A 23,932-nucleotide genomic window follows, 5' to 3' on the forward strand; every position below is an offset into this window, starting at 1 on the left:
TGGGAGCTGGTTCCACAGGAGAGGAGCCTGAAAGCTGAAGGCTCTGCCTCCCATTCTACTCTTACAAACCCTAGGAACTACAAGTAAGCCCGCAGTCTGAGAGCGAAGCGCTCTAATGGGGTAATATGGTACTACGAGGTCCCTAAGATAAGATGGGACCTGATTATTCAAAACCTTATAAGTAAGAAGAAGAATTTTAAATTCTATTCTAGAATTAACAGGAAGCCAATGAAGAGAGGCCAACACGGGTGAGATATGCTCTCTCCTGCTAGTCCCCGTCAGTACTCTAGCTGCAGCATTCTGAACCAACTGAAGGCTTCTTAGGGAACTTTTAGGACAACCTGATAATAATGAATTACAATAGTCCAGCCTAGAGGAAATAAATGCATGAATTAGTTTTTCAGCATCACTCTGAGACAAGACCTTTCTGATTTTAGAAATATTGCGTAAATGCAAAAAGGCAGTCCTACATATTTGTTTAATATGCGCTTTGAATGACATATCCTGATCAAAAATGACTCCAAGATTTCTCACAGTATTACTAGAGATCAGGGAAATGCCATCCAGAGTAACGATCTGGTTAGACACCATGCTTCTAAGATTTGTGGGGCCAAGTACAATAACTTCAGTTTTATCTGAGTTTAAAAGCAGGAAATTAGAGGTCATCCATGTCTTTATGTCTGTAAGACAATCCTGCAGTTTAGCTAATTGGTGTGTATCCTCTGGCTTCATGGATAGATAAAGCTGGGTATCATCTGCGTAACAATGAAAATTTAAGCAATACCGTCTAATAATACTGCCTAAGGGAAGCATGTATAAAGTGAATAAAATTGGTCCTAGCACAGAACCTTGTGGAACTCCATAATTAACTTTAGTCTGTGAAGAAGATTCCCCATTTACATGAACAAACTGTAATCTATTAGACAAATATGATTCAAACCACCGCAGCGCAGTGCCTTTAATACCTATGACATGCTCTAATCTCTGTAATAAAATTTTATGGTCAACAGTATCAAAAGCAACACTGAGGTCCAACAGAACAAGCACAGAGATAAGTCCACTGTCCGAAGCCATAAGAAGATCATTTGTAACCTTCACTAATGCTGTTTCTGTACTATGATGAATTCTAAAACCTGACTGAAACTCTTCAAATAGACCATTCCTCTGCAGGTGATCAGTTAGCTGTTTTACAACTACCCTCTCAAGAATCTTTGAGAGAAAAGGAAGGTTGGAGATTGGCCTATAATTAGCTAAGATAGCTGGGTCAAGTGATGGCTTTTTAAGTAATGGTTTAATTACTGCCACCTTAAAGGCCTGTGGTACATAACCAACTAACAAAGATAGATTGATCATATTTAAGATTGAAGCATTAAATAATGGTAGGACTTCCTTGAGCAGCCTGGCAGGAATGGGGTCTAATAAACATGTTGATGGTTTGGATGAAGTAACTAATGAAAATAACTCAGACAGAACAATCGGAGAGAAAGAGTCTAACCAAATACCGGCATCACTGAAAGCAGCCAAAGATAACAATACATCTTTGGGATGGTTATGAGTAATTTGTTCTCTAATAGTCAAAATTTTGTTAGCAAAGAAAGTCATGAAGTCATTACTAGTTAAAGTTAATGGAATACTCAGCTCAATAGAGCTCTGACTCTTTGTCAGCCTGGCTACAATGCTGAAAAGAAACCTGAGGTTATTCTTATTTTCTTCAATTAGTGATAAGTAGTAAGATGTCCAAGCTACGAGTTTGTGAGTTATACCACGGAGTCAGACACTTCTGATTTAAAGCTCTTTTTCAGAGGAGCTACAGCATCCAAAGTTGTCTTCAAAGAGGATGTAAAACTATTGACGAGATACTCTAACTCCCTTACAGAGTTTAGGTAGCTACTCTGCTCTGTGTTGGTATATGACATTAGAGAACATAAAGAAGGAATCATATCCTTAAACCTAGTTACAGCGCTTTCTGAAAGACTTCTAGTGTAATGAAACTTATTCCCCACTGCAGGGTAGTCCATCAGGGTAAATTTAAATGTTATTAAAAAATGATCAGACAGAAGGGAGTTTTCAGGGAATACTGTTAAGTCTTCTATTTCCATACCATAAGTCAGAACAAGATCTAAGATATGATTAAAGTGGTGGGTGGACTCATTTACTTTTTGAGCAAAGCCGATAGAGTCTAATAATAGATCAAATGCAGTGTTGAGGCTGTCATTCTCAGCATCTGTGTGGATGTTAAAATCGCCCACTATAATTATCTTATCTGAGCTAAGCACTAAGTCAGACAAAAGGTCTGAAAATTCACAGAGAAACTCACAGTAACGACCAGGTGGACGATAGATAATAACAAATAAAACTGGTTTTTGGGACTTCCAATTTGGATGGACAAGACTAAGAGACAAGCTTTCAAATGAATTAAAGCTCTGTCTAGGTTTTTGATTAATTAATAAGCTGGAATGGAAGATTGCTGCTAATCCTCCGCCACGGCCCGTGCTACGAGCATTCTGACAGTTAGTGTGACTCGGGGGTGTTGACTCATTTAAACTAACATATTCATCCTGTTGTAACCAGGTTTCTGTTAGGCAGAATAAATCAATACGTTGATCAATTATTATATCATTTACCAACAGGGACTTAGAAGAGAGAGACCTAATGTTTAATAGACCACATTTAACTGTTTTAGTCTGTGGTGCAATTGAAGGTGCTATATTATTTTTTCTTTTTGAATTTTTATGCTTAAGTAGATTTTTGCTGGTTATTGGTGGTCTGGGAGCAGGCACCGTCTCTACGGGGATGGGGTAATGAGGGGATGGCAGGGGGAGAGAAGCTGCAGAGAGGTGTATAAGACCACAGCTCTGCCTCCTGGTCCCAACGCTGGACAGTCACAGTTTGGAGGATCCAAGAAAATTGGCCAGATTTCTAGAAATGAGAGCTGCTCCATCTAAAGTGGGATGGATGCCGTCTCTCCTAACAAGACCAGGTTTTCCCCAGAAGCTTTGCCAATTATCAATGAAGCCCACCTCATTTTTTGGACACCACTCAGACAGCCAGCAATTCAAGGAGAACATGCGGCTAAACATGTCACTCCCGGTCTGATTGGGGAGGGGCCCAGAGAAAACAACAGAGTCCGACATTGTTTTTGCAAAGTTACACACCGATTTAATGTTAATTTTAGTGACCTCCGATTGGCGTAACCGAGTGTCATTACTGCCGACGTGAATTACAATCTTACCAAATTTACGCTTAGCCTTAGCCAGCAATTTCAAATGTCCTTCGATGTCGCCTGCTCTGGCCCCCGGAAGACAATTGACAATGGTTGCTGGTGTCGCTAACTTCACATTTCTCAAAACAGAGTCGCCAATAACCAGAGTTTGATCCTCGGCGAGTGTATCGTCGAGTGGGGAAAAACGGTTAGAGATGTGAACGGGTTGACGGTGTACACGGGGCTTCTGTTTAGGGCTACGCTTCCTCCTCACAGTCACCCAGTCAGCCTGCTTTCCCGACTGCCCGGGATCTGCCAGGGGGGAACTAACGGCGGCTAAGCTACCTTGGTCCGCACCGACTACAGGGGCCTGGCTAGCTGTAGAATTTTCCACGGTGCGGAGCCGAGTCTCCAATTCGCCCAGCCTGGCCTCCAAAGCTACGAATAAGCTGCACTTATTACAAGTACCGTTACTGCTAAAGGAGGCCGAGGAATAACTAAACATTTCACACCCAGAGCAGAAAAGTACGGGAGAGACAGGAGAAGCCGCCATGCTAAATCGGCTAAGAGCTAGTAGCTACGCAACCTAGCGGATTCCTAAAAACACACAAAGTGAATAATGTGTAAATAATTTAGAGGTGATTCAGCAGAAGGAGTGCCCCAATCAAGGCACCAAACAGGCCATGAAGCAGCACAGGCAACGCACAACAACAGCGAACGCACGACAACGGTGCTAAAATAAAATAAAATCGACTAAACACGCTGTGGAGCAGCACAGATAACGCACGACAACAGTGCTAAAAAAAAAATAAAATAAAAAAATAATAAAAATAAAAAAAAATAATAAAAAAAATAAAAACGAAAGCGTTAGCAAGCTAGTTAGCTTGCCAACGCTGATGAAAGTTAGCTGATAAAAGTGCTCCGTCGCGATGTTTTGACCGTTAGAGGTCTTCCTTAGGCGTTGGAGCATAGTAAAAAAGTTAAAAAAAAAAAAAAAAAGTAAAAAAGTCTTGAAAAAGACTGTTAATTCAAGTCCAAAGCAGCAGGTAGCAGTCTCTGTGTAAACAGTCCCAACAGAGAGCCAAAATTCTGATGCAATCTCACTCCGAAGACTGGTGATCAAACAGCCAAAGTTATGATGCACCCAGTGTTTCTTTTTATTCACCTCTTTTTGCTCTGTATGCACCACTCTGCATTTAATCATTAGTGATTGATCTCTGCTCTCTTCCACAGCATGTCTTTTTCCTGGTTCTCTCCCTCAGCCCCAACCAGTCCCAGCAGAAGACTGCCCCTCCCTGAGCCTGGTTCTGCTGGATGGTTTCTTCCTGTTAAAAGGGAGTTTTTCCTTCCCACTGTCGCCAAGTGCTTGCTCACAGGGGGTCGTTTTGACCGTTGGGGTTTTTCTGTAATTATTGTATGGCTTTTGCCTTACAATATAAAGGGCCTTGGGGCAACTATTTGTTGTGATTTGGTGCTATATAAATAAAATTGATTTTGATTTCATTTGATTTTGACTTTCCAATGACGTAGTCATCCCCCAACCCAACTGTAAACAGCACCCAAACTAGAGCACCGCCAACCTCCACCAACACTAGTTTCCAATTCCACAAATATTTTCGAGGTCGAAGTCCTGTAAGAAGTAGCTTTTCATAAGCTAAAATATAATAAAAACTATTGATCAAAAGGGCTTTCATTGTTAATACTAAATATCCGCTAAATCCACAATATGGATCAGATACAGCTCAAACTTAGGCTATTCACTGAGTGTCAGTTTGCACCTCATTGTCACAAATGAGAGTGATTGAGGGACTTTTGGTTGAGATATAATGCAAAATGTACACCAAATGAATATTAAATTCAAATGTCCACAAAATCCACAATCCGGATCAGATCTGGGTCAAGCTTTGTCAGGCGACAGTGAGTACCAGTCTGCACCTCACTTTCAAATATGAGAGTGATTGGGGCACGTTTGATTAAGATATAATGTAAAATATGCATTAAATTAGGTTTTCAATGTTAAATTTAAATGGCTACAAAATCTGTAATCTGGATCAGATCTGGATCAAGCTTTGTCAGCCGATCAAGGATACCATCCTATGTAACGCTGTCAGATATGAAAGAATATTTTTTTGACAAATTTTTTCCAATTTCCCAAGATTTTTCCTGACTTTGACCTTGAAAATTGAATTGCTTCTTGCCTATCAGGATATGATTCTTCAGTAAAAATAAAACAATTAATAAGGATATATGAAAAATTGCGGGCTCACAGAACAAACAGACAGACAAACAAACAAATAGGTGAAAACACAAATGTGGGCTAGATCAGAGTGCACACACACACACTTTTTTGAAGAAATGACAGTAACAGCAGAAAGACGGCTTAATGTGCCTTTATCTATTGTTTAATCTAATAGTACTCAGTCTGAATCAGATGCTTTGAGGCTACAAGGCACTTGTTTATGTTTCACCTTACATAATGAAAGTCTTTGTTGAGAGAGAGCGTCTTGGATGACAGTGTGTGCATCACCACACATTCCCAAGCAGACTGATAATCATCGACACACTAACGCGTGCACACACACAGATAAAGTCATTTGCACCAAAGCTGGGATTATTACAGCAAACCACAAGCTGCAACAGAGCCAATTAAAAGGCCTGTGTGGGAGATGTGGTGGTGTGCACAATTATACAATTCTTCAGGCTAGAAATGTCTCTCTCCTTTTTCTTCTAGGTAATTGCGAAGGGGAGCTGAGGATAAGTAGTACCCCGCTGCATCATAACATGCATTTGTTTGTATAACGACCTGGATTGTCACTGGCGGATCTGTTTTGTCTGCCCCGATGGAGGCACAAAGCCTCATCAGTGGAAAAACAAAGAGGAACTGAGGAGCTCTGGATCTCTGTTAACCATCACCCATCAGCAGCATCTGCTGCAGCTGGACTGTGGGAGACACGGGTTCCTCTGCAAACAGTAGTTAGTGCTGAGGGTCATTTTATCACATATTGCAGGGATTTCCTTCCACGACATCCATCAGGGGTGGTGGCATCATGTTTAGATCATTGCAGGAAATGCAAACAATTAGGTAAAAAATTAGGTAAAACTGATATAAATGGTTCTTGGTCCAGCAAGACATCGGCCTCAATTTGATCAGCTAGCGCTTAGCCTAGGTTCATGTGTTATACATCATCATAAGTGAGGAACCTTGGGGTATTGTGTGTCCCGAGGGTGAAGAAAAGGTCAGCGGGTTACAGAGCTTTTTATCACCGCGCCCCAGCTCTGTGGAATGATCTGCCTGCGCAAATACGACAGTCGGACTCTGTGGAGACTTTTAAAGCCAGGTTGAAGACACATCTGTTCTCCCTGTTTTATCATTAGTATTTTATATGATTGTGTGTCTTTTTTTATTTGTTTTATTTATTTTACTTCTTTTACCTTTTATGGTTATTTTTTTTTATTATTATTGTGTTTTAATCTTATTTCATTTTATTCTGCTTTTAAATGTTTGTGAAGTGCCTTGAGGCGATTACTCGTGATTTGGCGCTATATAAATTAATAAATTATTATTATTATTATCATATAAATAGCAGGGGTGGTGGCCAAGTGGTTAATGCGCTTGGTTTCAGTTCAGAAGGCTCCGGGTTCAAATCCCACCCCTGCCACATTTCTCCATGTAATGTGGAGTTGCGTCAGGAAGGGCATCCGGCGTAAAACTTGTGCCAATTCAACATGCAGATCCACCTTGGATTTGCTGTGGCGACCCCGAGTGCAAACAAGGGAGCAGCCGAAGGGACTTACTTACTATTATCATATAAATATCAAAAATATACATACAGTATTAAGTTGAAAGTGGTTTTAATGATTATCACTGAGAAATAAAGTTTGTACAACTTCTCAAAAGTGCGTTTCTTGGAAAGCGCGCTGGCAGCGTTCCATCAGCGGTCACATGATGCCGTGACGTCACAGCGTGTAGAGTCCCGTCTTTGTTCAATTAACAACAGGAACAGATGGACCTCAGTGTGGATAGTGACAAGATCAAGAACTTTCTGACTCCACTTCAAGTGTGGATTGTTTCTGTGAGGACACCGAGACTGACTCGGATCCTGAGGATGTCGCAGCAGTGATTAGACCCTACAGATTTGAGCCGCATCTTTCGGATGAACATTCAAACCAGGAGCATTCTGGCAGTGAAAATAATGCCGATTGTGTTTATGGCGGAGCCGAAGCAGATGCAAGAGACGTGCCAATTCCGATGGATTTTGAAAGCCTGCAGAATACGGAATGGTAAGGGAGGCTTTGATTTTTGTTACTGCTGTTTATAACACTATAATTATAGCATTTTCGATTCTAGCGTCTGTTTACCGCCTTTGTTATTTTTACGCGATAGTGTAGCTACTACTTGCGGACCACCGTCATTACTTTTGAGTTTTTGCCGTTTTCAAGTGCCAGGCATTGCATTCATCCGTGTTTAGTGACGTTATTTTTCACGAAAGAATAGGAAATAAACGGTGAAAGTTTTGAAAAAGATCGCCGAAAACAACAGTAAACATGCCGCCGCCGTGTTTACTACGTATTGCACTGATATTTTTACAAGTTCCTTGACCATTTCAAGATTATTGTGAACATATTATTTGGGGTTGACATTTTATGTGTTCCTGTGAGCGGTGCGAGAACATGGAGACGGTAGAGGAAAGTGTCTGCTGTCGGGAGCAAATGCGGGTGTGCGAGCGGCAGGAGCGGCAGCCGGACATGCATCACACAACACCGCGGCTTTCGATCAGTCTGCCTGGACTTGAAAAGGCTAAAAACTTTGCCCTTGTGATTGTGCAATATGCTGCGACACACTGGTCAGGCATATCGACAAACAAGTCCCTGAGAGCTGTGTTTAATCAAAGTTTCTTCCGCTAAAAAAAGTGTAAACAATGGCCGCCAAGCGTGCAAAGCCGATATGGTCTCCAGGCAGTGACGTATTTCAGGTTTGGTGCTTAGCGGGGAGCTGGTCACAGGGCGTGCACATTTTTCAGTGACGGGACGTTCAAATGTTGTATATAACGGGAGAACCACGTCCATTGTCATATCCACTTTAAGACGGCTCCAATTTGCCTTTTTGATGGTTCATCTTTTCAAACTGACCAATGGAGACACACTTCCCACAGCTGCTTCTGTTCTCTCCACTCTTCACTCACCTGCTTCCTGGAACCGGGTTCTGGAGTTCAAGGCATGAGCAGTGAGGTCTGACGAGCCTGTCTGTTTCCATAGAAACATAAAGGTCCCTTCAGAAAAAACCTTAAAAGAATTCCCTTGTGGTTTGTGGTATGAAGGTGAGTCTACAGTCTGCAGTGGAATAAAGACACTGTGTTGTGGCTGCAGTATCTGGTACAGGGAGCTCTGAGAACCTTTGAGGGCCACATGGTTCCTGTTCTATGTGTGTGGGTTTGCAGATGAGCGTGCAGTTGGGATGACTATACCACATAGTCAAAGATGATAAAGGAAGGAAGGCCCCAGCAGGTGAGATGTGACACGCTGATAAAATGGTCCTGGTGACAGATAACTGTGCCATGGCGCCAGCTCAGGATGTCCACAGAACACGTTCTAGATCTGCTCTGGATCCATCACGTCTCTGCACCTGATGCAATGTCCAAGAGAAGTTTCACAAACAATGTGTCAGGCAACCTGAAGAAGGTTGACTCAGTTACATTCAACACCGCTCCTGCAGCACTCTCTCTCACTACCAGCTCAAAATCTCTCTTTCTCTCTCTCTCACGCACTCTGTTTGGTTTCACTTAGACTTCTGTTTGCTTTGTGTAGATAACAAACACTGTAATAAAATTATTAATGTACATGCTTGAAATTCCTAACAGATGGATGCACATTCCTCAATGATCCAGCAGGTGTCAGTGTTGAGCACAATATTCCTGAACACGGGAGCTGCAAGAGTGTTGTAAATTAGCCATTAATAATTTCCAGTGCAGAAAATTTCTGAAATCATCAACATTTACCAGTTTTTCCTTAATATGAGTAACGTTAGGGTTTTTTTTTACTACTTTGGGAGCCCGTGTGACTTATACTCCAGTGCGACTTATACAATGAAAAAAAAAACACAATTTTGTTATTAATAATAGGAATTATAATAACCATTTATAAAGGACTTTCCTAGGAATCAAAGCACTAAAACATTTACTCCAATAACAAAAGAATAAATGGCAATAATAAAAGTACAATGCAACAATGCACAAAGATCCCAAATAAGAGACGTCATAATACGGAAAAACTTACAGCCCAGTGTGATTTAGACTTCTATGTGCATTCTTTCCTCTTCAAAAGGCATTTACTGACAGGTGAGACTTACTTAAAATTACAATGACAATGTGAAAAAAGTTTTTTGAGATATTTCCAAATTTATTAAAAATAAAACAAAACTAAGAAATCACGCATACATAAGTATTCACATTCATGTAATGAATGGAACCACACTGCCATCTAGTGGATATCCAGTGTGCGTGAGTGTGTATTTGCGAATCAGTAGGCATTTGTTTGTGGATCTGTGTGGATTTCACAAAAAGAATGTCTCAAATTTATGTGACAGAGGAAAGCGATGAATGCATGTAATTGGTGATCCACAAATGCTGAAACTCAATTCACAAATACAATTTCCAGTTTTACAAATGTAATTTTTTTTTTACAAATTAATTTTTTTTAATTAATTTTATATTTGCAAATACAACATTATTTGCAAAGACCAATTTACAAGTTACAAATATGAAATTTGCATTTGTGGATATCTGAACACATTTGCAAATCAATGATTATTTGTAGATCACCCTGTGTGCATTTATAAATATTAATGAGACAATTTTAACCCCATAGTTTTTCCTTACCACTGTCTCCTGTGTGCTTGCTCTAGGGGTTGATAAGGTTACACTTTACTTGTGTGAAGCGCCTTGAGGCAGCTTTGTTGTGATTTGGTGCTATATAAATAAATGAAATTGACTTGAGGCTGTAATTGCTGCCAAAGGTGCATCAACAAAGTATTGAGCAAAGGGTGTGAACACTTACATGTGATTTCTTAGTTTTTTATTTTTAATAAATTTGTAAAAATTAAAAAAAATCATGTTGTTATTATGGGGTGTTGTGTACAGAATTTTGAGGGGAAAAAATGAATTTCATCCATTTTGCAATAAGGCTGTAACTAAGTGAAGCGCTGTGAATACTTTACGGATGCACCATTGACTAAGCAAAGTTGCCTTTTTATTTGATCTGGTGCATTAAAGTTAACCACCATCGAGTGACATTGTGTTCACTGTGTATTCTTTTAATTTGGTGACTTACTAAATGATAGCAGTATTGCTTTTGAGTTATTAAATGAGTTGGCTGGGATGGACTGACCCACCCACCCACTCAACTATATTTTGTTGTCCAAACCTACAGGGAATCCAGGGAATTACACTTAAATGTACCATTCAGTTTTAATATTTTGGTGGCTTATTTAATAAATAAGAGCATCTACGTCCCACAATGCATGCAAAGACGTGACCTGTTCTGCTAAAAATAAACCTGGTGCATAGTAAACAATAGAGCTGCGTGTGAGACACAAACACGGTTACGACCGGGCCAGAGAGTGACGTTCCGGATGTGGTGGTTTAAGAATCCTAATGGGAGAACACCCAAATGACAATGACTCACAAGTTTGAAAGAATAGAGGGCAGTGGCCACAGGATGTTTTCTAAATAAGTCTGGGGTTTTGTTTAAATGAATCTCCAGGCCCATTCAAGTTAGTAAGAACAGAGGATTAGAGTGCTATACACAGATTTTCATTCATCCAATATGCCTAATATCTGTGCGCTACTGTGCGCACTTAAAGAACTTTCACGGCCTCATTAAAAGCACAACTAGAGCTATTTGCTGTCTGGTTCTTCCTACGCTCTGATCACTACATGGTCACCAGAACATGCAATAAACACAGCTGTAGAAAAGATCCCCAGGCATCCAATGGTCTGATCTCTGACCCCTTAAAGTAGACCTTTTCTCCAAAGACCTCTTTTCTACATGCCACTATGCTCTTCCAACCTCCAGGCCGTTCCCTCATTCAGGCTTTCACTCACCCCGCCACCTCCAGGAATCTGAGACACGTCTTTGGCAGGAGCTGGCTCAGCTGCACTAATGGATCAGGGACAATGTATTGACAGCAAAGTACAGTGCATTCTGTCTCAGGAAGGGTGGAACTAATGGATTCCTGAACATTTGCGGTGCATTTGCATTGCTTTCAAAAAGCGATGTGGATGTTACAGATGCATTTACACGTTTATGGAGGAGAGCCAGTACATTCACTTCTTCCACTGGCTAATAATTTGATTTGTTTTCAGCAGCTTTCCATCTGTCGGCTGCAGAGTCATGCCAATGTGTTCCATGACTTCAGCACGTGCTTGATCAGGGCAGCAAAACAGGACCGGTAGATTTGTCAACAAACACAGTAGGTGTAGTAGCAGCCTGGATGACGCATAGGCCCACACCTTTAGTGATATGCATGCACATTCATAAATACACACGCATAAACACATAAAGGAGACAGTTTAATATTGCTGGGCCTATACACAAAAACATGCTGCTACGTGCTGGCTTCTCGCTGTCTCACTGAACAGCTTTCATTGCCAAAAGTGCAAAAGCAGGAACCCCAGAGGAGCACGCAAATACAAAAGCAAGCACATGTTAAAAAAATAATAATAACAATCCTACACAAACTCCACAACATTGCTGAAATGCCTTCAAGCCCACAGTACAACGTGTGTGAAGAAAAGAGGAGGAGAGAAAGGGAAAGAACAGATCCATACTGGAACCGTCTGATCGCTTCTGACATGCTGCTTCACGCTGAGACGAAAAATACTCACACAAAAGTAATCACCTGATTCTGGCTTTCCTTTATGTGGTAACAAAAATCTAAGCCTGTTTTAATATGGAATTAAATAAAACCTGCTGGTGTTAAACAGAAGAACCAGTCCAACTATTCTGTGTTCTCTGTCTTTTTTAATTGACTGTTAACTTGTTTATATCAGCTACAGTTGTGCTCATACGTTTACATACCCTGGCAGAATTTTTGATTTTTTGGGGATATTTTTCAGAGAATATGAATGATAAGACACTCATGGTTAGTAGTTGGGTGAAGCCATTGTGTTTACTCTTTTTAAATCATAATGACAACAGAACCTAATCAAATGACCCTGATCAAAAGTTTACATACCCTGGTGATTTTGGCCTGATAACATGCACACAAGCTGACACAAACAGGTTTGAATGGCTACTAAAGGCAACATTCTCTTGTGATTTATTTCCTTGTAATCTTTGTGTGTATAAAAGATCAGTGAGTTTCTGGGCTCCTGACAGACCCTTGCATCTTTCATCCAATGCTACACTAATGTTTCTGGTTTCATGTGGAAAGCAAAAGTATTGTCAAAGGATCTGCAGGAAAAGGTAATTGAACTGTATAAAACAGGAAAGGGATATAAAAAGATATCGAAGGACCTACGAATGCCAATCAGTAGTGTTCAAACTCTAATCAAGAAGTCGAAAATGAGGGAAACCAGACCATGGTCAGGTAGACCAACAGAAATCTCAGCAACAACTGCAAGGAAAATTGTTCTGGTGCAAAAAAAAAAACAAAAAAAAACCCACAAATATTTTCAGATGAAACACAGGACTCTCTGAAAAAAAGTGGTGTGCCTGTTTCAAGATGCACAATAAGGAGGCACTTGAAGAAAAATGGGCTGCATGGTCGAGTCGCCAGAAGAAAGCCATTACTATGCAAATGTCACAAAGTATCCCGCTTACAATATGCCAAACAGCACAGAGAACAATGGGAGTGATGAGACCAAAATTGAACTTTCTGGCCACAACCATAAATGTTGTATGTGGAGATGGGTCAACAAGGCCTATGATGAGAGGTCCACACCATTTCTACTGTGAAACCAACCCAGTCTCATTTTTTTTTCATGTTCCCGTCACAAAATGAGTTGAATTTTCTTGATGGGGCTTTCTTTTAACTCACTATTACTAACTCTACTCCTACCCCCTACGCTAACCTTAACCATAACCTAATTCTACTCCTTCCCCCCACCCTAACCATAACCTCTCCCGACCCCCCTGCTTCACTTTTAATTTTGTGCAGCCATCACAGAATGAATTAGAATGAATTTGTGCTGCCGTGACGAAAATGAGGTGCTTTTTGTCACAATATCACAAACCAATAGATGAATGTATATTTCGTGCTGCTGAATCACGACTTGCCGTGAGACTGGGTTGTGTGAAACATGGAGGTGGATCACTGATATTTTGGGGATGTGTGAGCTACAAAGGCACAGGCACAGAAAATACTGGAGGAAAATTTGCACTCATTAGCCCAGAAGCTGCACATGGTACGTACGTACGTACTTGGACGTTCCAACTTGACAACGATCCAAAACACAAAGCCAAGTTGACCTGTCATTGGCCACAGCAGAATAGAGTGAAGATTCTGGAGTGGCTCTCTCAATCTCCTGACCTCAGTATCATTGAGCCATTCTGGGAGATCTTAAATGTGCAGTTCATGCAAGACAGCCAAAGATGGCCAAAAAAATCTATAATTCTACCAGGGTATGCAAACTAATGAGCACAACTGTATGTGTGAAACTTAAATACATTTTCAACATTGTAAATCTAGTGGTAATCACAAACACAGGTACAAATAATGATTTTTTTTGTAATGGATTAGCCTATCAATTATTTCCTCGATTAATTGTATAATCTAACAATTTTAATGAGTTTCTTGATTATTTTCTGAATAATCTATTATTCTTTGGTTGATTTATCCGTAAATCATTCCCATGTCATATAAGTATTTATTTAACAAATTTCTTAGAAATCCTAAGATGTAAAAGATATAAAGTGTGTGTGTGTGTGTGTGTGTGTGGGGGGGGGGGGGGGGGGGGGGGGGGAGAGAGCAGAAAATAAAATCCGAACAGATTTTGTCGGGGCTACACCTACGAGGGGTTTTGAGCCTGACTCAGAAAGCATAGGGTGTGGTTCTCCGTCTTTTGCATTCTGAGAAACCAACATTTCTCGAGAATGTGTGAAGTTTAGACTTACTGGATCCAGTTTTGAGCAATGTTGGTTTCTTACAATGGAAAAGATGGAGAACCACGCCCTACATTTTCTGGCTCAAGCTCAAAACTTCTCAATCCCCCCTCGCAACATTTATTTTTATTATCAACTAACCTGTTGATTATTTTGGGGAATAATCCATCAGTTGTTTGGTCAATAAAATGTCAGAAAATGGTGAAAAACACTTCAGTGTTTCTCAAAGCCTGAGATGATGTCCTTAAATGCTTTGCTTTGTCCACAACCCAAAAACATTTACTGTCAGATAGAGATAAAGAACCCAAGAAATAGTTACATTTAAGTCGATGAAATAAGAGAATTTGTATTTTTCTTTAAAAAAAGGAGGCTCAAAATTATGTAACAATTTTCAAAAGAGATGGCAATTGACTTAATAATCAAATAATTATTGTAGCTCTAATGACAATATATAATGTGATAATATATCATGTTTGTGTATAATGTGTAAAATCTAATGTCAGTTTTTATGAATAACTGCCAGTAAGTTTCTCCCTTCACATGCGGAGACAGTTATTGACCTTTAAGTCAGTAAGTGATTTTATACGGGTAAAAACAGCAGCAGCCTCCTGTGCAGGAAGGAAACACTGCCAGTCCAGTGTCTCTGCATGCTCAATTTGACAAAAATCCAACAAATCCAGACCTCTGGGTGACTGAATGCTAGGAAGGCAATTGCGTGTGTCAAATGCGCGAAATAATATTGTAAATTTAGCTGCTTGATGTGCACATGCAGCTGCATTAACCTCCACAAAGTCTGTGATTTTTACCAGAACTCCATCGAAATTAAAGTTATCAATTTAAAAACAAGTCACTATGACACAAAATCACACTTATGTAAATGCAATTCATCTCCACCAAGCCGGAGGTCACCCGCTAGGGTGTGCAGAACAAATAATTGATAGAATAATTCATGCACACACAATAAATAAATAAATAATTTTGGCAGCGTAATGACCAAGACATTCATTCTGGGAGAAGGCTAATGTGTTCTGCTGGCGCTCTCTGCCATGTTCCATGTATCTCTCTCAGCAAATAAAAAGCTATGCTGTGGTCAACAATTCTGCGTTCACAATTCTCCACATAAACACACAATAGCAATGCCTGTCATTCTCAATTTAGCTTGCTATGTGCACAAACTAATCAAATGTGGGAGGTATTTTATCGAATTGTGCAAACAAATTGTATCTTGTGCACATACAATAGCATTTCAGCTGCACTAAACAGTAAAACGTGGCCTTGGTTTTTTCCATCTCCATTACTCTGGAGATCTGCATGGACTACAGAAGGGATCAGTGTGCTATGCAGCTCCTGCCCTCGTCCTTTGTTGCACACAGCAGACTAAGGTAAGGGCCATCTATATATTAAAAGCCAAGTGGCCTCTGTGTACTCATGAGTGTAACTTCAATCATGGAGAAACTGGGGAGAGCTGACATTTGGCATTTAGTATGCTTATGTATTTTGGGTAAAAGATGAACGTCAAATGCTGCAAAAATGGAAAACTGATAGATCTAATATTTTTGAAGAAATTAGGGATATCAGGTAACAACACTGAATAATGGAGGTTGATATCAGTATCAATAAGTCCCTGGTAACCCCTGAACAAAGGAAACACCTCAACCTTGCCAGATGTAAAACATGACATCAAACAATTATGCACAAAACTGTCCCATTTTAATTTCCTGCACTTTCAGTTAAAATCGTTATTGAAAATTTGCATAATTTATTACCATCCATCCATTTTCTTCCGCTTTATCAGACTAAGGGCAGTTCAGAACCTCCATGACCAGTAAAAGATCAAGGACCGAGATGTCGCCCGGTATGGCGGAGCCGGGGTCCCACCCTGGAGCCAGGCCTGGGGTTGGGGCTCACGCGCTAGTGCCTGGTGGTCGGGCCTTAGCCCATGGGGCCCGGCCGGGCTCAGCCCGAAAGACTGACGTGGGCCCGCCCTCCTGTGGGTTCACCACCTGCAGAGGGGGCCATGGGGGTCGGGTGCAGAGAGGATTGGGTGGCGGTCGAGGGCGGGTGGCCCGGCGGCCCGGTCCATGCTCACAGCCCCTGGCTGTTGGGACGTGGAATGTCACCTCGCTAGGGGGGGAAGGAGCTTGAGCTTGTGCGGTGTGTGTTTACAGTGCGGGTGGGGAGCTGTTGACCCTAACTGGGGATGTTGTTGGGCGGTGGGAAGGAGTACCTTCGAGGATCTCCTCAATCCCATCGTCACGTCTTCCGAAGAGGAAGCAGAGACTGGGGACTCGGGGGCGGACTCATCCATTACCCAGGCCGAAGTCACTGAGGTGGTTAGAAAGCTCCTCGGTGGCAAGGCTCCTGGGGTGGATGAAATCCGTCCTGAGTACCTTAAGTCTCTGGATGTTGTGGGGCTGTCTTGGCTGACACGCCTCTGCAACATCGCGTGGCGATCGGGGACAGTGCCTCTGGATTGGCAGACCGGGGTGGTGGTCCCTCTGTTTAAGAAGGGGGACCGGAGGGTGTGTTCCAACTATAGGGGGATCACACTCTTCAGCCTCCCCGGTAAGGTCTATTCCAGAGTACTGGAGAGGAGAATTCGACCGATGGTCGAACCTCGGATTCAGGAGGAGCAGTGTGGTTTTCGTCCTGGTCGCGGCACACTGGACCAGCTCTACACGCTCCATCGGGTGCTCGAGGGTTCATGGGAGTTCACCCAACCAGTCCACATGTGTTTTGTGCATCTGGAGAAGGCGTTCGACTGTGTCCCTCGGGGCACCCTGTGGGGAGTGCTCCGGGAGTATGGGGTCCGGGGTCCTTTGCTAAGGGCTATCCGGTCCCTGTACGACCGCAGCAGGAGCTTGGTTCGCATTGCCAGTAGTAAGTCAAACCTGTTTCCAGTGCACGTTGGCCTCCGCCAGGGCTGCCCTTTGTCACCGGTTCTGTTCATTATTTTTATGGACAGAATTTCTAAGCGCAGCCAGGATGTAGAGGGGGTCTGGTTTGGGAACCACAGAATCTCGTCTCTGCTGTTTGCGGACGATGTGGTTCTGTTGGCTTCGTCAAATCAGGACCTTCAGCGTGCACTGGGGCGGTTTGCAGCCAAGTGTGAACCGTCTGGGATGAAAATCAGCACTTCCAAATCCGAGGCCATGGTTCTCGACCGGAAAAAGGTGCTTTGCCCTCTTCAGGTCGGTGGAGTGTCCTTGCCTCAAGTGGAGGAGTTTAAGTATCTTGGGGTCTTGTTCACGAGTGAGGGACGGATGGAGCGTGAGATCGATAGACGGATCAGTGCAGCATCTGCAGTGATGCGGTCGCTGTATTGGACCGTCGTGGTGAAGAGAGAGCTGAGTAGGGGGGCAAAGCTCTCGATTTACCGATCGATCTACGTTCCGATCCTCACCTATGGTCATGAGATTTGGCTCATGACCGAAAGAACAAGATCGCGCGTACAAGCCGCCGAGATGAGTTTCCTCCGCAGGGTGGCTGGGCGCTCCCTTAGAGATAGGATGAGGAGCTCGGTCACTCGGGAGGAGCTCGGAGTTGAGCCGCTGCTCCTCCACGTCGAAAGGAGTCAGTTGAGGTGGCTCGGATGCCCCCTGGACGCCTCGCTGGAGAGGTGTTCCGGGCACGTCCCACTGGGAGGAGGCCCCGGGGAAGACCCAGGACACACTGGAGGGACTACATCTCTCGGCTGGCTTGGGAACGCCTTGGGGTTCCCCCGGAGGAGCTGGGGGAGGTGTGTGTGGATCGGGAGGTCTGGGCGGATTTGCTTGAGCTGCTGCCCCCGCGACCCGATAATTTATTACACCCTTTGAAAAATGTCAGCTACCTATTTTATATATCCTACCCAATCTAGAACCCATGGATCCCCACGGGCAACACACTAGTAACACCAAAATGGTGTTTTTATTGGGAGATACCAGCCCATAGGCCACTAACCCTATGTCATGGCGCAACGTCTGTCGTAGTCATTGGCGTTGTCCATTTATTGTGATATCTCAAGAATTCTGATAACTTTTTTCTCATCTGGCAAGGGCGTAATATGGGTCATTGACATTGTTCCTGTCTAAAAATCATATTCGTAAACTCATTCATTTGGAAACTGAGGCCATTTTTATGACAAAAATACACATTTTGAGCACTTAAAGGAAATTTTCCCAAAACAGTCTGATAACTTCTTTTTTAATTTGTCAAGGACATAATATGGGTCACTGACATATTTCACATAAAACAACTAAAGTCATAGATTTGTCCATTTGGAAATGGCCATTTTGCCTTGGGCTTTAATTGAGCCGGTGACACACAGGGCCCCTGGCACTCTAGTTTTACTTGCAGGTCTGAATGAGAATGTTGCAGGTGTCCTCCTCATGTGGAACTTTCTGAAATTCTCAATGTAAAATAGTACATTCTGGTACTTTCTGACACCTTTAATAGAGTGTTGCACCATTTTGCGTCTAGGAATTTACAACTTGTAAAATTTTCTCACACTTCAGACAGAAACACCAGTAACTACATGCACATTGGCGCACATTTGACACATGTTCCATATTTTTGTTGAAAAACAACTGACAACGTAGACCAGCTCTAAGCCCACAATGAGAGTTCAGCCAATAAGTGATTTATCATTGTAATTTTTTAGTCACATTTGTACAAAAATGGTGTGAAATGACATTTAACAAAAAATTGCCATCGGCTAGCCACACGAAAGTGTATTTTTCTATTATGCATTTGGAGTACCGCAGCAAATCACGATGCAGTGTCTGGCGTCATACCAGTGGTTTCCGGTCTACTTCCATGTTGAAGAATACAGCTAAAATACATAGTTTGACCACTTTATACTTAAAAGAACTGCACTTATTTGATTGGAACAACATAACTGAGTACCCTGTTGTCCAAGCAGGTTTTCTACTTGTCCTGGACAACTATTTATGTGGAACACTACACGGCATTTGTGATTAAGAAAGTTGCTGGTCTAAGTGATACAGTGGAGATGGGTTTGTAATTACATCTGTGGACTTTGTTGTTATTCTGTCATTGTTATGCAATATCCTTCGTTGATGGATAGATTATACAGCAGCATCGGATTGTGTTGAGCATAGCTGGCTTAACAGACTCTGACGTTTGAATTCTGCAGGCCACATGGTGCTGACAGAGAGCTGAACCAGAAATCAAACTATCTCTGAGAGCCACGCCAGCCCTACAAACACCTGTCAAAGTCTCCTAAAATGTCTGAAATATCACAAAATTACATGCGAAGCTCAAAGTTTCTTAATAAAGCTATAAATGCACCCCCTTTAAAATGTTCAGCAAAGGATGCAATAACCTCAGAACACCATAGAATCCCTCTTCAGCTGATAGCAATTAGGACGGGAACCCTCAGGGCAAAAATGCTTCAGTTACAGTTCTGAATGAGCCCCTTTAAAAATGATTCAGACCAGTCAACAGTCTGGGGAATAAGATGATGATCTTTGAAGGGAAATTGAGTCAGGCAGAAAATGATAGTGTCAGTGATCAAAGACATTAGCTCAAAAAAGGCCCAAATTCATTGCTAATAAGTAGTGGCATTCATTGCCTAATATCCACCAGAGATGACTCATGGTCACTCTTCTGTTGGTAAGTGACATGATGGTTAGCAGAAAAGAGACAGTCGAACAGAGGGGAATACTAAGTAACCCAACACCTACAAAGTCTTTAAAGTTGCACATCTGAATGTAACAAAACATTGTACTGTCCTCAATGGTTGAATGACGTGCTTTTGTTTCAGCACACACATCGTACTAAACAATACTCTCTGTTCTGTCCAGCATATGTGCAATAAAGCAGTATTTTGGCTGCTGATCTGAGGATGTGGCTAATTTTGTTGCCTGCACATCTGGATGTTTTTGATGATACTGTAAATCAATGCTTTTTGCATGTTAGAAATATTGCACACATCTACCACAAAGTACTTCACACAATCTCATTCAGATGAACAAGCTGGCTTTCCGAATTCTCTCGGTTTGTTTCTAGCTTGAGGTTCAGCGACCGCTGGTGTAATCGAGTCAGACAGGGGATAAGCGGGGTCAGGGCATGCAATTTCATGAGAGAGCAAATGGTGAGCTCAGTGCGTGTCTTAAGGAGCAGAATGAGATTGACTGTTCCTCCATTGTGCTGACTGATGCTTGGCTACAGCCACTTCCTAAATGCAGAACAAAGATGCTAATAAGAGCACGGCATGAGCTGCTAATAGCATACCTGCAGGGGTGAAGAATAACATGGCACTGAAACTGCCTCAAACTGTCGGTCTGTCTGCTGGGCGAGTTTCTGTGTTTCAACTGCCAACAAGGAAGCAGACCTGTCTGTCTGCCTCGATGTGTTCCACCTCTCTGAACGTGTGGATTGTGGCATGATAACATACTCACGCACACGAGAGCGGTGTTCCCTTCCCTGTCATAGTCATGTGAGATGATGACGAGAAACCTCCATTGTGGACACCACTTTGAAAAAAATATAAATGTTGTGTGCTGATTCCTAAGTGAAACTTGAGTTTTGCATTTGGCTTTGAGAGATAATTTATGCTTTTACTCCAAAGTATTCAAGGAAACAGTTTTCTTTCCATATACCTTTTTTAATGTCTTTATTTGAAAATAAATATTACACATACAGCTATCAAATATTTAGTTCATTTTTATTTATTTATACCATTTTTTGCTCCTATCACAATTTACTCAATTTGGGTTCATTTTCACTGCACCTGCAAGTCCTGTACCTCTATGCAAAGACCACAATCATGGCTAGAATCAGGTATAACCTCTGTGCATAATAACACTGTCACAATCTCACTAACCATACAAGAAGAAAAAATGTAAATTGAATTTCTTTGATGATTTATTTTACCAAAATTGAAAAAAGATGGAATCTTTCAACATTCTTTCAAGTGCCCCAAGGGTTATTAGTTTTACCCATTAGCCTCAACCAACCAAAGTGTTTAAAGTTCTGTTACACTGAGAAGCACATAATTTTTATTTTAACCAAATCATAGAGAAAACTGTTTCTTTGGGCAGATTTTCAAATGAGACATGAATAGAGTGATTTAGATCACATATTGCTATTTTAACCTTCGATTTTGTGAGTTCTGGTGGACGATGCATTCAGTAGGAGCAGTGAATGCTGACAAATGTTATGATTGTTGGATTCACGAAAATTAGAGTTTGCCTCTGTCATGTGAAACATTTTTCGATGTTTACTGACAATTTAGCAACATGGCGTGAATGTTTGTGTAAGCGTTCGTGAATAACGATAGAACAGGGTGGCCAAGTTTGGTCCTCGATAGCCACCTTCCTGGCAATTAGTTGTCTCCCTGGTCCAACACACCTGAATCCAATGAAAGGCTCATTAAAAGTCTACTAACGAGTCTTTCATTGGATTCAGGTGTGTTGGACCAGGGAGACAACTAAGAGTGTCAGGAAAGTGGCTCTCGAGGACCGAACGTGGCCACCCCTGCAATAGAAGAACGTTAGCAACTATTAGCATATGTTAGCAACAGCGTAAAAATACCAGGCAAATGTCAGGTGAATCAAACCCTCCCCAGCATTCGGATTTCTCCTGACCACTGTGGAAGACAGAACTCAGAAGATGTGTCTGTATAAGTTATATAGAAGATATAGAAGATGGAATTCCAGAATATGGAAATGAATTTTTGTCAGGAAGAAGCCCAAAGTGCTGCTGCCCTTGAGGAAGAATTGCTTTGTCTGGCTGCTGCCATCCTGCAGCAGAAGAGAATGACAAAAGAGGGGGGGAAGAAGCAAGGAAGGAAGACGAAAAGGTACACTGTTTGGGTCAGAGAGTGGTTGCGAACCACAAAAAACTTCAGTTACAGCCATTTACCAATGTTTACAGCTGTTTTACAACCATTTGCAACTGTTTGCGGGAAAATATATTCACAAATCAATTTTGAACATGTTCAAAATTTACATGCAACAATTCACAACATTCATTAGCATTCGCCGCTCCGTGACACATGGGCTTAAACGAGTATTTCTAGGATCTTCAGAAATTTGAAAATATGATCATTTCTTTTTTGACAATTTCTAGTTAGGATGAAAGGTTTAATTGTGGTGAGCTGTTAAAGAAAACATGATTTCAAAAACCAAAACTGTTGTATATTGTATTGTAGATTAGTATAACCTACCTGATGACCTACAGTTGAAGTCAAAAGTTTACATAAACTCACCATAAACAGTAATGATGTGACAGTATTGGTATTTCAATGACTTCTTTGAGTCGTTATTTTTCTGGGGCAGAATGTACAACATATATCTTTAACAGAATTAAAGAAAATAATTTGGTGGCAAAGTTATTAATTTGGGGTTTTCATAAACCCAAAAGCAGTGGCTATACCTCAGAAAATATACATATCGCACACCTAATATTTGTTCCTTAGTGAGTTTAACCTTAACCAGAGGTTTGTGGTAGTCATCAACAATCATCTTGCAAAATTATGGTTAGATACATATTTGAGCATTCTTCTTGGTAAAGTTGACAAGTTCACTTGAAGTTTTCCTGGCACTTTAAGTAAAATCCAGATATTTTTGATAAAGTTGAGGTCAGGACTTTGTGAAGACCCTTCCAGAGGCTTAACATTAGCCTACATTACCCATTCCACAATCACATTTGAGGTGTTGGGGGTCACAGTATTGTTCAAACATCCATTTATAAATAAGCTCCAGAGCTTGAGGCTACTACCGCCATACTTAACAGTTGACACAGTGTTCTTGTGGATGAATGCCTCACCTTTACTCCTCCAAATGTACCTTTTACCATAATAGCCAAATCCAATCTTTGCATCACCTGACCGTAAGACCTTCCTCTAGGTGGTTTTATTTAAAATTAATCCATGTGATCAACTGTGAATATTAATGGAGCTTGAAGGTGTCAGTTATGGCGCAGAGGCTTCTTTCTTGGATGCCTCACAGTGTGTAAACTTGCTTGTCTATAGACACTTAAACTGCTGTTCCAGCAACTTAAAGTTCATGGAAGGCCACTGTCTTGGTGTTCCTGCATTATTCCAGATCATCTAAACAATTTCATCTCATCTGAGGATGATAGTTTGGGTTCTTCTTACAGACCACAGCAAAGTGGCTACACCTCAAAATAAAATGTCCAATTGTTTGAGCTGATGACCTGAGAGATGTTTCACGAGACATTCCTGATTTGTGTAAATCTATGCTCCTCTTTCTCAATCTACACTAAAATAAGCTACATTTCATAATACTGTTATGATAAATAATATAATGATATGAAAGGAAGTCAGAGTAAAAACAATTGCCAAAGACAATGGACAGCACAGTGGTGTAGCCAGTTGGTGCACTTGCCTCCAAATAAGAAGGGCATTTGAGGTAATACTTGTGCTGAATCAACAAGCAGATCCAATGTGATGACCACAAATGAAAGAGAAGTCAAAAGAAATTAGTTTAAGGACATGCCACTGCCTATACATTTTTTACCAAAATTGTCACATTAAATAGAGGCTATTTAAAGCAGTATTTTAATGATGGTCAAAAGGTTACAACAGTGGGTTTGTGACCGGAGGATCATTAGTTTGAATCGTTGTCAGACTGGAAAATCACTAAGGTCCCACAGGCAAAA

General features: G+C 41.5%; 1 protein-coding gene and 1 long non-coding RNA gene across 2 annotated transcripts in view; one reads left to right on the forward strand and one right to left on the reverse strand.

The window, feature by feature from the left end:
• The window catches only part of ppap2d (phosphatidic acid phosphatase type 2D), a 52,668-nt gene that overhangs the window by 21,540 nt on the left and 7,196 nt on the right, over window positions 1–23,932 (reverse strand). The gene's annotated exons all lie outside the window — the stretch shown is intronic.
• Window positions 14,576–22,078, forward strand: LOC117527379. Its single transcript, XR_004565512.1, has 3 exons — window positions 14,576–14,586; window positions 20,405–20,408; window positions 21,831–22,078. It is a non-coding gene; the product is annotated as an uncharacterized LOC117527379 (long non-coding RNA).

Source organism: Thalassophryne amazonica, chromosome 16 (genome assembly GCF_902500255.1).
Source record: "Thalassophryne amazonica chromosome 16, fThaAma1.1, whole genome shotgun sequence".
Lineage (NCBI taxonomy): Eukaryota > Metazoa > Chordata > Actinopteri > Batrachoidiformes > Batrachoididae > Thalassophryne > Thalassophryne amazonica.